Source organism: Vicugna pacos, chromosome 23, assembly GCF_048564905.1.
Source record: "Vicugna pacos chromosome 23, VicPac4, whole genome shotgun sequence".
Lineage (NCBI taxonomy): Eukaryota > Metazoa > Chordata > Mammalia > Artiodactyla > Camelidae > Vicugna > Vicugna pacos.
The window spans coordinates 31,223,879-31,240,973 of record NC_133009.1 but is presented as its reverse complement, the minus strand read 5'-3'; the positions used below and the strand labels follow the sequence as shown (position 1 = coordinate 31,240,973).

The window sequence follows — 17,095 nt, the reverse complement described above, 5'->3', positions numbered from 1 at the left end:
AGCCATTAAAATGGAAGCATAATAGAGACAGTCCAGATAAGGAAGAGATTTCTACATGATTAGGAAGATTGTTCAGAATTAGTACTTAAACTGAGTCTTGAACACGCAGATGTTCTTTAGAGGAAATTTCTTTTAATAGTTTTATAAAATGATTTTCAGAAATAGATGTTTGCACACCATGAAAGGAAACATTTCATGAGAAAACCTATTCATATTAACAAAATGGTATCAAGCCAGTAGAAATCAAGTAAGTAGACTAATGAATATCTCATTAACAGAGTATATAAAAAGCCCAAATGGAAGACAAAGGAAGGAATTACCTAGTTTTAAAATCATTATTTTTAAAATTCTGAATCTTTCAGTATTTTTAAATGACATTATTTCCATCATACTTTTTCTTGTGGTTTATTCATGCACGAGAAACTACTACTTTGCTTTTTAATACATTTAACTTCTGCTGTGCTTTGTAACCAAACTACTTTATATCAAATAATCTTCATTTATTTTTGAGGTACTCTAACAACTTTATTATTTGTAAATAATGATAGTTTTGTCTCTTCTCTTTCCCCATCCTAGTGTCTGAGAAATTGTTCCTGTTTTTATAAGTATTTTCTGCCTCCATATAAATGAGTAGAGAGTAGAAAAGGAAAAAATCTATGAACGGAAACGGGAGGTGTAAGCACCCCCAGTGAACTCCCCTGTCCTCTCCCAGAGAACAGTATTCATATAAGATCTTGAAAAAACCACTGGGTTTAAAAGCGAAGTCTCCTTACTCAGGTGTGTTTGTACAGCTTGTTGGAAGAAACCAGCAGGAGCCACACTCCCATTTTCAGTGAAGACACCAGAAGTCTACTACTATTTTGATTTATCTTCCTACAAACAAATAATTCAGGAGAGTAATTCCACACAATATGTTTTTAGGCCTCTGAAATGGGTCAGAGCAGGATGTATATTGAATTAGCTTAGAGTATTCTCAATACTAGGCTTATATTCACCCCCATTTGATTTCCTGCTCAAGTTTTTCCCAGCTCTGCTACCCTGTGTTAACACGGATAATGACCGCTCACACCCACCGAGTGCTTCTGCGGGACCCGCGCTTAATGCCTTTCTTTGTGATGGCTTTGTATCCATTCACTTGCTTAACTCCCACAACGCTTTTAAATAATACTATTAGTCTTCTTCCACTTTTACAGATAAAAAAACTGGGGGCCAAGGGTCTGATTTTCCGAAGTCATACAGCCAGTTAGTTTTCAGTCTGGTAGTTTCCAAAATCTCCATCAAGAGTCTCCTACCTGGCAGCAGACATCAGATTTAACAATTCTAGGAATATGACCATTTCTCAGATTCGAAACTGTTATCCTATTATTGACTTTGTGCCGAAGTCAAACAGCCAAATTTTGGAAAAATAAAAGGCCCCAAGATTTTTTCTCCAATGGTTGTTGTTTTATGCCACAAAGTTTGAAGTGACTTGTTAAACAGGAACGATAAGAGTGATGAAAGGTTTTTTGAGGAATTGTATTTTTTGAAATTTTCTATGCTTACTGTGTTTTCAAACAGGAAGTTGCTGTAACTTTTCTGGAAACGGCATACGTTTTTAATCTCTCTTGCGGTTAGGCCTAGATGACTGGGATGTGTGAGGTACTCAGGCACACTTCCTCACACTGGTAGACAACAAGTGTAGTGATTATAATTCACCATACGCGTAATGACGTATATGTGAGCGCCTGCTTTGTGCCAGGAATTGTGCTAGCTGCATTATATGAATTATACATTTACTTTATAATCTCCACCTCATTCTTCTAAGATAGAAACTATCATTGTATTTTACATATGAATATGATGAGGTTTAACTACCACAGAAGTAATCGGCCCGAGGACATTCGTTCTTTCCCTTCAGAGAGAGCAGGGAAGTGAATCTAGGTTAGGCTGACAACAAATAAACCACATTATTTTTTAGTCTCTGAACGAAAAGGCCTAGAAAGAAAGAAAACCCTAAAGCCATGAGCATTTCCAGCACCAAAATACTGGCATCTAAATATGTTTTCTATTAAATTACTCACTGGAGAAATAGCTGATTTCAAGTCTGGACAAGAGTTCTGCAAGATGAGCCTGACCCTGGACCTAATCACACCAATTGAAAAGATTCTCCGCCCGTTAGGGGTGACTCCCACTGGACAAATACAGCATAAGCTGAACTCCATTTAGGATAAAAGGATAATAATAAAAGGATAATAATAGCAACAGATTGAGAACTAAAAATGCATGTATACATATATATACATATTTATATATGTTTAAAATTGCATATATACACCGTTAAGACCTGAATATGTGTATTCCTTGCAAAGTTCTTGTGGTGAAATCATAACCCCTCAGTGTGATGGTATCAGGAGGCAGAGCCTTGGTGGGGTGGTACTTAGGTCATAAGGGGAGAGCACAGGTGAATGGCATTAGTGCTTGTATAAAAGATACCGCAGAACTGACACGCTGTAACTGACAATACTTCAATTTAAAAAAAGAGAGAGACCCCAGAGAATGCTCTTACCCCTTCTGTGACATAGGACACAGTGAGAAGATAGATGGCCATCTGGTGGGAACAGTGTCCCCACCAGACAGTGATCTGCCAGTGCTTTCATCTTGGGCTTCCCAGCCTCCAGAACTGAGAAATAACTGTTTCTTCTTTAAGCCACCCATTCTACGGTAAATTTTTTTCACAGTAGCTCAAAGACACATACCCACAGGTTTTTTTCCCTCTTGAAAAATCTAATGGGTCAACTCATTATTCTAAAAACTGCAAAGTTAAGGGAAGGAATCAAGCATTTATTATGTGTTTCCAACATAAACCAAGTATAAGTATAATGAAAACTTTGATGAGGAGCTGTAACTATTAAATGAATTTTAGCAACTGAATTGAAAATTAATAATGGAATTAAAAATCACAATTTTGCAATTCCTAAAATATTGTGAATCCAGGTACTTGCACATCAATGGCTACTAACAATCAGAAAAAGAGAGGTATGTGCATGTCGCATGTCACATGTCACCTGAGGGAGGAACATTCTATCATCTCTGAACCTGAAGTTAATCAATCCTTGAAACACAAGTAACCTGTTTCAGGAATTTTATGGAAGAACAGCTGGGAAACTGCACTTCATAGATGCAAACAAACAAACAAAAAATGAGCCTGGAAAATTCTATAGTAAAATCAACCCAGTTTCTTAAAAAAAATTACTAAAAAACAAAACAGGGAAGGATGGGAAGGGAATCTATAGATTAAAAGAGTCACAAGATATGTCAGCCAATCATATGTGTGCATCTTTTTTGAATCTTGATTCAAAATTAAAACTGTACAAATATATACATTTTTAATTAGTATCTTCTACACTGGATGTATGAAGTTAAAGTTATTAAGAAATGAATGTTTTCATAGTGTTATGTGCATTCTATTTAATACTATAAAAAGACACACAGATATATAGATAGGAGAGAGATGGTAGATGAAATATATCTGGTGAAATAACATGGTATCTGAAATTAGCTTTAAAATAATACGAGGACAGATAGAAATATAGATGAGGCAAAATTTGTCATGAGATGATTATTGCTAAATCTGGATGATAATTACATGGATTTTTATTATACTATTTTGTATATTTTTGAATGGTTTTAATTTAAAATGTTAAATGAAAATGGTAAGGATCTGGCTACTTCTTTTCTAAGAGATTTAACTCAGAATTATCTCCAAGAAATGGTGAGGGTACCAAACAGCAGCAAGAGTTTGGCATTATAACATTTTCAATGAAGAAGTATCATCCTTCCGATTTTTAGAGATGGCATATGGGTGTGCTTAACAGTGTATGCTGGAGAGTCTAATTTGCATGGAAAAGTTACTCAACATCCCCAAGCTATAGTTTGCTCACTTAGAAAATGGGTACCACAGTGCCTGCATGAGGTAACACCTCATAAGCACTGAGAAAAATCTTCAATAGTAATTCATAATGTTAAAATAACTGTTAAGCTATTGATACCTTGTCACCTCCAAAATGAATGTTATTACTAACAATATATAAAAAATAGTAATATTATAATTCTGGAATTCTTTTGCAGTTGATTTTAACCCTTCAAAATAATTGTCTTTTCTAAAAGGATAGCAACTAACTCCAGTGTTATTGAGGGCCATTCAAATAAATTTCATTTTGAGACTTTAAAAGAAATAACATCAGTGTAAAACAACTCTGCCTATATAATCAAAAGACACTAAAATATATATCAGGACGTAGATAATCAACTATGTATAGATCAGTAGCAAAAGAGCTACCTCTGATGAATTAGTTATGTGATCTGTGGTTAGTGGAAAAGACGGAGCTATCATTTCATTCAAAATCTTATCAACTTACATCCTTTAAAAACATTAGAAAGCTTTGCCTGTTATGAAAAATTTTAACATACGATGAACTAGTAGTAAATTTCATGAAATAATTAAAAACAGAAAGAATAATGCTCACATGTGTTATTATGCAGGTACTTCTAAAAGATAATCCAGAATTAATAGTGAATCTTTTTCATCTATAAATTAGACACTGTAGTTTGCAAAACTGTTTTCTTGATTTTAGTACCCATCATGGGTTTTTTTTTTCCCACTATGTTCTTACAGTTTATGGAGTCAGTATAAACTACAGACTGAATTTATAACCTTCTATTTTCTCTGGCAATGTTAAATACTCCACATATGAATAGGTAAATCTGTGGATGTAAATTACAGTTATTAAGCTTGTTCATATGCAACTAAATGTAAATTTATGGAGAAAAAACTAGAATTACAAAAACTAAAATCTTTCATTTGAAAATATTGTGACAAGGTTTTAACATCAATGTAGTCTGAATCAAGAACAATAAAATATTATTATGGCCTGCTTACATTTGTAAAGCAACTATGTTGACACAATGTTCAGTCAATTAGGTCTCATTCAGCTGTCAAGCCATTATAGAAAAAAACAACTTGTAACTATGGCATAGAAAAGAAGTGTGCATTTCTCAAAGGATGATTAAATTTTACACCAGGCTAGCTTCATTTATCACTATCCTTGGGATATTACCAGCGTCTTAGATGTAGATGATTGAATGTAATTTTTAAAATTAGTACTTTGCTCTGATAAAATTGATCTAATTTTGACCTTTATTGCCTTAAAGAATGAACTATAATGGAGGAGGTCTGTTAAACTACACAATCTTTTCCAATTTTACTTAGTTAAATCGACCATAAGGAAAAAATATCTTTTTTCAATTTTTAAAAACTTTTTACCTACATGATTCTAGTTTAATCCTACATAAATAGGTTACATCCATGTCTTTATTCAAAACATATGTAACTATTGTTTTCTCAGTCTCACACAGTGCAGTTCAGGAAGCTGTATTACTAGTCTTTTTAAAGCTTAAGATAGATAAAAATTGAGTTATCATTATTTTACTCAGTCATAGAAACTGATGAAGGTATATAATACGAAGTGTTCATACTGATGAATTATAGCATTTTTTTCAAGTTTAAGAAAATCCCATATTTGATTATTTCATGTTTGATTATATGATTTTTAAATTAAAAAATTGATACATATTTGCATATTTGAAAAATTACATTCAAAAATAATATTTATATAGTCTATATATTTTTTAATTCAGACTAATATAAAATTATGAATATCTTTATTTCCGTTCTACAGTTTCAATATTTTAAATTAATTGACTATATATTCTGAAATAAATTGATTTATATAAATGAATAATTGTTCTTCAAAAATACTACTTTTATTTCTAAGTTTCTAAGTTCATTTTTTTCCATGTCCTATGACAGAGATTTTTATCCTGATAATGAGGCAGAACACAAAATTCTGCCTAATTTGTCAAGTGCTACAAAACAGATCCATTACCTGCAGTCCCGCTGGTTAGCGATTAACCCATACAAAAAATAAACTGCATTTATAAATTGCTGAATTTCTTTCAATGATCTCCAACTTCATAATCATAAATTTTAAATTCTAAATATTGAGTTAATAAAATGAAAAATAAAAGTAGTAGAAAGTGAGCCATTAAGTACTATGATTATGCCTTCTATAAAACTGTAGTTACATCATAATCCACAAGTTTCAATACTGCTCAGTAAAGAATTTTTACTGAAACAGTCATTGATACATTTTAAAACATTTTAATCAGTAGACATTGTTTGAACTGTGTTAGGATTACAACAACACTGAACAGGAGAAAAAGTTTCCACACACCCTCTTATCTCTCCCCCAACTTCCTCTGTTATCAGTCTCTCGCATTGGTGTGGTGCGTTTGTTGCATTTGATGAGCCAATATTTCTATATCATTAACTAAATTTAATAGTTGACAGCAGTATTTGCTTTTTGTGTTGTACAGGTCTTGACAAATGTATAATGACATCAATCCACAGTGCAGTCACATATAGTTCTCTATTTTCTTAAAAATCCACTATTCACACTTCCCTCCTACACAGACAATGTTTAATAGGCTAAAAACTCATTTACCAACTTTTCTTTTTTTTTAAATAAAGAAATGAGATGACTTCAGATAGCTTGCTTATCTACTTCAGTAAATATGGGAGACCACGCAGTCATGGCAATATTTCAACTGCAAATAACTTTGATGTCTAGAAAACAAAACTAAAGGAGCTAAAGAACTGGCAAAAAGCGTATTGTACGCATGACGGAAACTACCCAGGAAACTCAGTGGACCAGGAACAGGAGTTGGTGGTGAGAGTGCTCACCTACAGAAACGGGGCGGGGGGGCTTCCGTTTTCGCAGGTTCCAGGGACAGGGGGGATCAGATTCAAAAGAGAATCTTCACCAAAGCTAGAGAATAGAAAACACTGAAAGCTAACCGTCAGAAACTAGCCCTCATATGAATTTGCGGAATAAAGTCACACTACTCCAAGAGAAGAACTTAGTTAAAAACAGTTCAGTATAATTGTTGCCTTTTTGTATCTATACTTATTTATCTTATCCTGATAGAAACAGGTTTTTGACTCAGCGACAGAGTTGATCACGTGCAGAATGTCCTGGATGGCCCGGGCACATTTTGGTCACTCACTGGACAAGACAGCGAGAGCCCAAAGCAGCCCGTGCATCCAGGGGGTTCCGTGTCAGAGGAGAGGAATCCTGACATTTTGAATCTTGGAGCTCATACAGCTGCCTGTCCTCTCCTGCAGAGAAGGACTGGGGGGGGGTCCTTATCTCTCTAACAGAAATAGACCTTCTCTGGGGAAAGAATAGAAGGTCCCACAGTCAACTACCCCTTGTGATGTAAATAAATGACTCTAGGGAAACTTACACAAATAAAATAAATTGCTCCTGAAGTCACTACCCATAACTTCCAAAGCATATTTGGCATTGTGAAATAAAATTCATATTTTATGGCAAGACGAGACAAATTTAAACATAAAAATATTTCCTCTGCCCTTTGGCCTCCCCTCTCCCCGCACTGCACAATGCGCATCTGCGTCACGAGTCCACCAGACCCCCCGCATCGGCAGAAAAACCTGCTCGACCGCAAAGAGCAACATTCTCCCAGCACCAGCAAGACCGCTCCTCAAAAGATAACATTCCTTCCTGACCTTGTAAGGGGCCAAGACAATGATTAGATCTGGACGGTGTAAACTGTCAATAATACGTCATTTAACGTACAGCCCTCTGTCTCAGAAAACGTATAGAACTGTGCCTTCCTTGACGTCTAAGGGATAGAACAGTCCTCAAGCTTTCTGAGAATATTTGTTTCTCACCAGTAATTTCCTAAGATACAAGCATGAAAGATAATTTTTTTCAAAGTGAACCTACCTTCATTTCAGAACTCAAATAATTTCTATCTAACATGTTCCAAGAAACCTGATGTCACATTCAAAAATAACAAAATACACAAGGAAACACTGCACCATGAATCACAGCCAACATAGCGGACAGCAGAATCATACCAAAAATTCCCAAAAGGAAATCAAAGATACAAAATATGAAATAGTAAAATGTAACTTATTAAAATGCATAAATTAAGGAAAAGACCTTCAGGTGAAACACATTGCTAGAAACTAAAAGCAGACATGAAAATTAATAGAATATAAATTTCTGACATTCAACTTTACATCAGTGGTTTAGCCCAATGAATGTTCATTTCTCCTTCATGCGATGTATCAGGGTGGGATTTTCTAGTTGGCTGCAATTTAAAAAGTCAGGACGTTTTACTCCACACAAGCATTCAAGAATCCTGACTTCCACAGTCTTTTCTGTCTTAAGAATTTGGCTATTAGTGTCATCCTGAGACTTCATGTCTAACTGTCCTATGGGGAAGGCAAGTTGGTATGTTCATGGGCCAGGATGGATGTGATACCCATCACTCTGCTTACACTTAATTGCATGAAACTGTCAAACGGCAACATCTAACTTTAAGAGAGGCTAATAAACGTAGTTTAGCTTTGTGCCTTGGAAGATGAGGGCATGCGTTTGGCGATCAGTTAGCATTGTTTGACACTCTTAGTGATAATGTTGTACTCCTGAGTAAGATATACAATTTAAACTTTTTCTTCACTTACTACTACAACCTCAAATAGACAATGCAAACATTGATAAGTACAGAAGCAGAAGTAATACATCTATAGTTATAATGGGAACAACACTGTAGAAGAAAAATCCTTATCCATAGAACATACTAACAACCCCTCCCCACCAAGTAATCTTGAATTTATGATTACAAGACTGCAGTCAGTAACTGTGGAATACACTTTAAAAGTTCAGGTATAACATTCATAAAGACTGAACACATTTGAAAATATAACTGAATTTTTTTCAATTATTTAAGAAATTAAATATGTATATGTATGTATGTATGCGTGTATGTATGTTTCCTGTTGCCGCTACAATAAATTAGAACAAACGTAACAGAAATGTATTCTCTTAACAGTCTAGAGCCCAGGAATTCAGAGTGAGTCTTACCGTGTTAAAATGAAGGTCTCAACAGGGCTGCTAACTTCTTGAGGCTCCAGGGGAGAACCGTTCTTTGTCGCCTCCAGCACTGATGGCTGCCGGCTGTCCCTGGCCTGCGACCACATTATTCCAGTCTCTGTTCCATCATCACTGTTCCTTCTCTTCTGTGGTCAAAAAAAAAGGGAAAGAATTCACCCAAAAGAGTTAAAGAGTTAACGGGGAAAGGAGACTATTACATATCATTTGTTTAAGTTAAATTTTCTCACTTTTTGTCGTATTCCTCAAAAAGACTATTTACTAAAAATAGGCAAGGAGTTTTACTTTAAAAGGTTGCAAGCCTTAAAATGAAACTGAACCTTGTAGTTATAATCTACATAGCAAAGGTCTTAGGCACATTTATAGAATTTTCACTGGAAAAATAACCTAGTATCTATTCAGATCCCATCTAACACAGCAATGATATGATCTTTACAGTCTTTTAAATGAGACATACTTTATTGAGAAATCTGCATATTTAAACTCTAATTGGTACAGATTATTAACAGAATTAAAGATATTAGGATTCAGAGCACTAAACCTTAAAGTAATTTTCTTCATGAAAAATATAACTTGTGTAGAAAATTAAAACATTTTTATTCAGCTCTAAAAAGTTTAACCAGAAAAAAATCAATGCATATAATTATATTTGTGAGAAAAAAATGTATGTTTATATTTAAACTATGTTTTGAATTAAAATTATATTTCCAGCATAATATTCGTTCTCCTCTTTATTAGTTTCTGATTGGGGAAAGTGGGAGGTATCTAAATTTGGTTGAAGCAGCCTTAATGTTCCTGCTAAGTTACATGAATAACAAAGAAACAGAAGTAAGACACTCAAGTTGACATCACGACAAGGGTAGATAGCCTTCAAAATGCTCACTGACAGAGGTATAGATCAAACAACTGAAAAAAACTACCATTTTTAAGGTGTCTCTGGTAGAAAAAAAAGAAAAAGCTGAAAACTCTCTTATCCATAAAAGTAAAATATTTATTTAAATGTTTATAAGTACTAATTACAAATACATTTATCAACACGGTTTATTAATACAAGAAGGAGGTGAGAAGAACAAGAGGAGAGAATTATTCATATGTTGCAAAGTATAACGGTAAAATAGACTCAACAAAATTTATTTTAATCTGAATTACTTAATGTTATAAAATAAAATAAAACAGAGAAGTTTAATTGTTACGGGATTTGATTTTAAAAGGCCACCTAATTTTGTGTTCACCTGATGTAACAGTTACAATGAAAGACTAGGGGGAAAGCATGATAGTTGAAATTATGACAAAGTCATATTTTAGCAAAAAAAAACCAGTAAAATTATAATCATTTGTATATCTTTGAAAATCAGATGTTACCCATTTAAGGATATTTAAATGTAAACAGGGGTTTGCAAATAATTTATTCTTTAATTTAATGAAGTGAAGACTTTGATAATAAGACTCCTATGAAACTCAGAATGTTTCAAATTATGTGAACTTACAAAATTATTTCCCTTAATGTTCTGCAGTTTTGTTTTCATACTTTCTTAAATTATTAACATTTATTTCATAATGTTTTATGTGCATTTGTGCATATTTTACATTTTGTAACACCTCTAAATGAATTTTGGATTTTACCTAATAAAATGTTGACATAAAAATATTCAGATATAGCCTGGGAAACTAAAAATTTTATACCCTATATTCTAGAAATAATTGATAATTTTACAACTTTAATTAGTTGTATCTGAATTACTGGTTCCTAGAAGATAAAAAATATATATGTGTTTATATGTTCCATTATTTCATTGAAATGTTGCATCGTTTCTCTGGTTGAAGAAGTAAACTACACCTTTTTTGAATAATTGTTATTTGGTGAAACATTTCTTAGAACTATACGTTCTGAGCCAAATAAAAATTTTGGAGCCTAGAAGAGAAAATCTGAAGCTACACTGTCAGAGCAAGAGTCAAACCACATACTTTCTGTTTGCAAGCATCTTCACTCTCTATAACTCCAGAAGTTAGTAAAGTATGTAATTAATCCTCATAGTTTCTTATTATATACATAATTGATTTTACACATTTTAAAACTGTAGGTTTAAAAGCCTTAAAATTCTGTAATGTAAGCACATTATTTTTTATGAATTAATCTATCTAGTTATATTAAGTTGGTAATAAGGTGGGCGTGAAAGAGAGATAATATCTGGTGACTCAGCAAAGATAAAAGGACGTTAAAAACTTTATTTTCGGGTTGAGTAAAGTTCTATTTAAAAGCTCTATGAGCACAGTGATCCTAATACAAAACTGATCGCTGTATTCCACCATAACCAAGAGTTATATACACTATTATAGCTCATTATCTGTCAAACAGATTTATTAACTTGCACTTGTTAGATTTATAGATTATGATGATACCTTTGTTAAGGTCCAACCTTTTCAGTTAGGTTAGAATTTGCATTATGGATTAGAAATTAAATAGGTGTTCAAATTTAATATTGGCAAAAAACAAGAAAACATCATTATTTATTCTATCTTTCTAGCTCTATTCAGTATGATGGCTTAGAAGTATTGCCACCTCAGTTATACTAATTATCCCAAACACTTAGATTTTTATTTTCAACATTATTTTCCTCTAAAGAGAACCTGAGCTCCTCAGAAAATCTCCTATTCCTACCTGGAGTTAGGGGGATACAATGTGGGCAGGAAATAACTTAGTGCCAGAAAGCAAGAAAATATATTGTATTAATTGAAAGGAAAATTAGTTGAACCTGCCAAAAATAAAACAAAGCAAAACAAAAGCCACGTGTCTGTAATAATACTCCAAAGAAAAAAGCCCTCTACTTTCACGGTTCTCTGTTCAGATTGATTTTATAAAGATTATAAACGTTTGTTAATATTTATTAATAGTTATTTTTCCAGCTTGTAAAAAGAACCATTAGTGTTTAGCCTCAGAAAGAGACTTAATAGTATTTCAGACCCCAAATGTTCTTGTTCACCAGTTAAAACAAAGGCTTATGCCGCGCTCTCCAAACTGTATAAACACTAGTGTTAGAAGGTGTGAATGAGCTTGTTAGGACATTCCACTCAGTGCTACAGGGATCACAGTAGTTCACAGATACTCAGTTTATTTTTCCTCTGAGCATAGGGTGGGTATCTGTTCCTGGCTTCCTTCCACATGACTTTCTTTAGCCAGTGATATGTGACCTCAGGGAGAATCCTTTCACAGCTGGTGTATATAGCTTGGTACCAGATTCCCCCGGCATTCAGGAACGGAAGTGCATTGTGAGTTGAACAGCAACAACAAAAACTCAAAAGTAATCATGCTTGTTGCTGTGAGATAGCCTGGCCTGTTTTGTCTCTATACAGTCACACAATCTAGAGGCTCCCCTGGTTTTAAGCTAGGGAGCAGACTGACAGTGTGTGCAAGCAACAAAGGAAATTAATAGTCAAGTAAAATCTACTGAATCCAAGTAAAAGAGGATATACCAGGTCTCAGCATCATTAGTGCTACAGGAAGTTATTACAAAGACCTCCACTCCTGGGTCACTGCTTCCCGAGATAAGACAAGTCATCTTCAGGCAGGTCAGCGACTCTGCAAGGCCACTTCACGGCCACTTCCTTGGGGATCTTTGCATGGGGCCATATCACGCTTTCTGATATGGAGATTCACATTCGCTTTTTTTTTGTTTGATTGAGAATGAGCCCTAGTCATCTCATGAGTAATGTTAAAATTCTGAAGAACAGATCAATGAAGATATCAAGCTCTTGTCCATTGAGAAAAACAACAAAAACGTTACCTAAATGATCACCATTCAAGTAATCCATGTGTGGCAATTACCCTGATGATACCTTGTTGCTGTCATCAAATTACAAAGTCATCAAAATATAAATTTCAGAAACAAAAATTTGCCAAAAATACACAGAGGAAAAATGTAAGTGCTAAGACTATCTTAGCTATCATCAAGTTTGTGGGCCTTTACCTGACTTCTGTTATCAACTGTGCACTTATTAAACACTAAACACAAGGACCTAAATATTAGGCTATTATTGAAAAGATTGAAACAGAGTTAAATATAGAAAACTGTAAGTAAAAACTATTTTAATCATGCCAAATATAGAGCACATAAATCTTTCTCCATAAAAATGTCCATATTCTCAACAGATTAGTGATAACAAAGCCAGTTATTCTAATTTGCAACAGTAAATAATGCAAGAGTATTTAATACAGGCCAGCAAAGCAGGCAAACAAACAAATAAAAATAGATAAGAACTTCCGCTAAAAAATGTAATATACAAAATACTCCATTTTTGCCTGAAAGTCCACAGGCAATTTTTATTCTTTTTCAAATTTTATTTATTTATTTTTGGCCCACAGGCTGGACAAAATGTAAAACACAACTCCTTGCAGGCAGTGTAGAGGGACCAAAGGAGAGGAAGTGAGTGAGTCTCAACCCCTGAAATAAGACACCATCACTAGGTTTATGTGGCTTGCCCACCAGCCCCAGCGCCTGCATTCCCCAGTCCAACATGCAGGGCAGCAGAGTTAAGACTGCAGAAGAAATGACTGTAATTCCTAGCAACTGAAAAAAGAAAAGAGGCTCAGAGTAAAGGGCTATGTTGTCAGTAAGTCATAACTGCCCTCAAAATATTTGCCCAACTACTTAACTATACATGGGTGTTCTAGATGAGGAATGGGAGAAAAGAACTGCGCCCATGTCGATCAGAGTTGCAATAAAATACTAAACCTAGGCTTCCTTTCCCTAAGTAACCAAATATTAACATTAAAGGAATGTATTAAGTGGGGATCAAAATGTCAGCAATCAAGTACTAAGACCATATAGGAAGAGGTGGTTCATGTGGGAATCCACGATGAATTAGCTGAGGAAAAAGACTTCCTCGTCCAGTAACGGAATTCTTTCACACTGACTTACTCTGCGGCTGTAATTAGACGAGTATATTCTCAGTGGATCGGCAGATACTCCATGACAAAAAAAGAGAAAATGGGATGAAGAGTGGTTATAGGTGTGAAAGAAGGTTCCCTTGCATTGGTACAAACATTTCTAGGAGACAATTTTGCAGCTAGTAACAAAGCAGGTGATGGGCAGTCTGACCCTCAAAAACGTAAATCAGAGAAAAATCCACTTACTTGGCAATAAATACACTTGACATATCAACACAGGGGAACACTATCCCTCTGTGGGAACAGGAGAACAAACATCATGTATCCATTCAATATGGATGGGTCTCATAAATGTTGTATAGTGACATAAACATGTTGCAGGATAATTGGCATTATTTCATCGACATCATATATAAAACATGAAAAAACATTAGTATATATTGTTTAAAAATACATATGTATGTAATATGAGAAATACACGGAAACTTTAAAACCCCAATTCAGAACAGTGGCTACTTCTGATGCAAATGAAGGGCTGAACTCAAGAATGCTGAGGCATTAGCTATATTGGGAGGTGAGCACATCTATACTTCCTGCATAGAGGATATAGTTTATCTATTTTTAAAAATTAGAAAAATTAAACAGTTTAGCAAAATATAAGGAAAGAATATAATGTTTACAGATGTTACCACAGAATGTAGATTAAAATCTATATTTAGTACTCCATACAATGGTGATGTCTTACTTATTTACTTACGGTAGAACATTCATGTGGGGTAAGTGTTCCATAGGTCACATCTTGGGAAATATTAAACAAGTGATTTATTCCAGCAAAGTCTTAGAAAGCCCAGAAAACTCAGGCCGGGGGTTAGTCTCATAATACCGCAGAGGATAGAAGCCATTTAATGTAGGGGCAAACGGTCTTAGAAGACACAATAGCTCCTGAGGGTGTCACTGCACAAAATCTTGGTACCAAATTTGCCATAAAACTGACTGCCACAATATTATGCTGTAAGTTACCCTTGAGTATATTTCCAGGGGGACATTACGAGAGAGGTATTGGGAGTCAGTAGCCTCCAAATGTGGTTAAAATGGTTAAAATGTAGGTTCTTGAATCATAGTTCATGAGTGTGAATCGTAGGTCAACCGCTTGTTTGCGCTATGATTTTGAGCAATTTAAATACATCATTGACACTTACATTCCTTATCTATGCAGTGGAGTTAACGAAAGGCCCCAAGTTACAGGGTTACTACTGGGTTTCAATGAGACACGGCAAAGAAACTCAGCACACCTGAAGGTACACAGTGAGATGCTTAAAACACACGTTTACTTTATTACCAGATATTTGTAGACTTGATTTTAATGTAATCACCTGATGTAATTTCTTATATTTTTCTACTTTAAGATAAATGTAAATTTTAATTTAATATTTGTTTCACTAGAAATATGGTAATCACAAATAATTATGTCATACCCTACCAATGAGCCGTCCAGTAGCCTACACCAATTCATTCACACTTTGTAACACAGTAGTATTTTACCATTGAAAAGTCAAATTTCTGCCCTGCTAACCAGAGCAGAGAGGATTAACCCTATCAGCGAAAGAAAAGCTGTCTGTGAATAAATAAAATTGATAATATATAACCAAGAACAATTGCCCTAACAGTCATGTGCTAAAGTTCCATGATATTTAATCAGGAAAGAATAATTCAAGCCCATATACAGATGAAGATGATGATGATTGATAGATAAATAAATAGATAATTTACATTTGTCTTTCTAGCAGCCAGTATAAATCATATGAAATACATTAAGTACAAGCAAGCACACTTACAACATTATATAAGGCTGCAGAGCTTTAATTAACAACTTATTTTTAGAAATAATAAAATCTCTTTAATGTTATTACACTATTAAAGTAATAGGACAACTACCATGGGGGACAGATGATCATAATTCTATAGTTTTTCAAGAGCTAACGGTTACCTTACAGGCAGTCATATCCATTTATTTCAAGGTAGAAGTGTGCAGTTCCAAACAGAAAATAAATGCCCATCTTGGAAATGAACATTAATAAAGGGTTTTACACTCAAATATTCTTCATTCTTTTATTCCTATATCTGCCTTCCAGTAATATACACCTTCCTTTGTAATTTTCTGAAAAAGTCAGGTTTTTACTTCAAAATCTTGAACATAGTTTGCCTTCAATATTAATCTCAAATCCGCTTTCTAATACTGCACTGTGGGCAGACATTTCCAGGATGTTAATATCATCAGTCTTGCCACAAGCTTGACTTAGATAAAAAGAAAAATGAAGATACTTCTGCTTTCAACTCTGACATATAAAAACCTTGAATATCATCACATCCATCTTTTCAACAAGAAAATTCATGACAAATTAAAAATCAGTGACTTTTCCTGGACCCATTAGAGAACTGAGGTTGCAGGGCAAACACTGTTATGAACTAGAGAGAGACAGGTGCATCCAGACCGTCACATCATACCTGATCACCAAAGAAGGAGCCTGTGGAACCACAAACTGGCAGAAATTACTAGACGGTAATACTGGTGCATCACTGGGGGCTGAATGTAGACTAGCATGAGAATGCAGAACTTTCGGAGGCTCCAATCTTAGGGACCTGGATACCTAAGTAGGATTTCACTCAAGGAATTCCAGGAGGTTCTCACAATGAGGGTCCAAAAACCTTCCTTGCGGCTCTGACTGTTGTAAACACACCTGGAGACTCTCCGTAATAAATACCTACGCTCCAGAGAAAACGGCTTTGTCTGAGTGTGATTCTAAAACCTTATTCCTGCTGCAGAAAGGGAAGTACTCCCCCATCCAGTCTCCTCAATTTTTGCCCTCTAACTTAAGGGAGAAAACACTGTCAACACGGAACAGGACTTCAAGGTAACAGATTTTGAAGACCGCAGCCAGAGGCAGGGATAAGAGTAACAGCTAAACTTGCCTGGAAAAGGGATGGAAACACAGCCCCAAGAAAAAGAATTTATAGAATTGTACAATTCTCTTCCTCCCCAACACCTTAGCATCACACTGAAAGGGCTCCAGAATAATATCAGAGAGTTAAAGCCAAAAGATCACTAAGAAACAGACTCTATATGAGAACAAGGGAAGACCCAATAATAAATAAGAGGGAAGACTTAAAAAAAAAAAAAAGTACCCTAACT

The 17,095-nt window shown here is 34.7% G+C and overlaps 1 long non-coding RNA gene across 5 annotated transcripts in view; it reads right to left on the bottom strand.

Moving 5' to 3' along the window:
* LOC140688778 (uncharacterized) overlaps positions 1-17,095 on the bottom strand; it is a 358,657-nt gene that overhangs the window by 278,735 nt on the left and 62,827 nt on the right. For all 5 annotated transcript variants that reach the window (XR_012063599.1, XR_012063595.1, XR_012063596.1 and 2 more), the window contains exon 2: positions 8,994-9,148. This is a non-coding gene — a long non-coding RNA (uncharacterized lncRNA). The remainder of the gene's footprint in view (positions 1-8,993; positions 9,149-17,095) is intronic.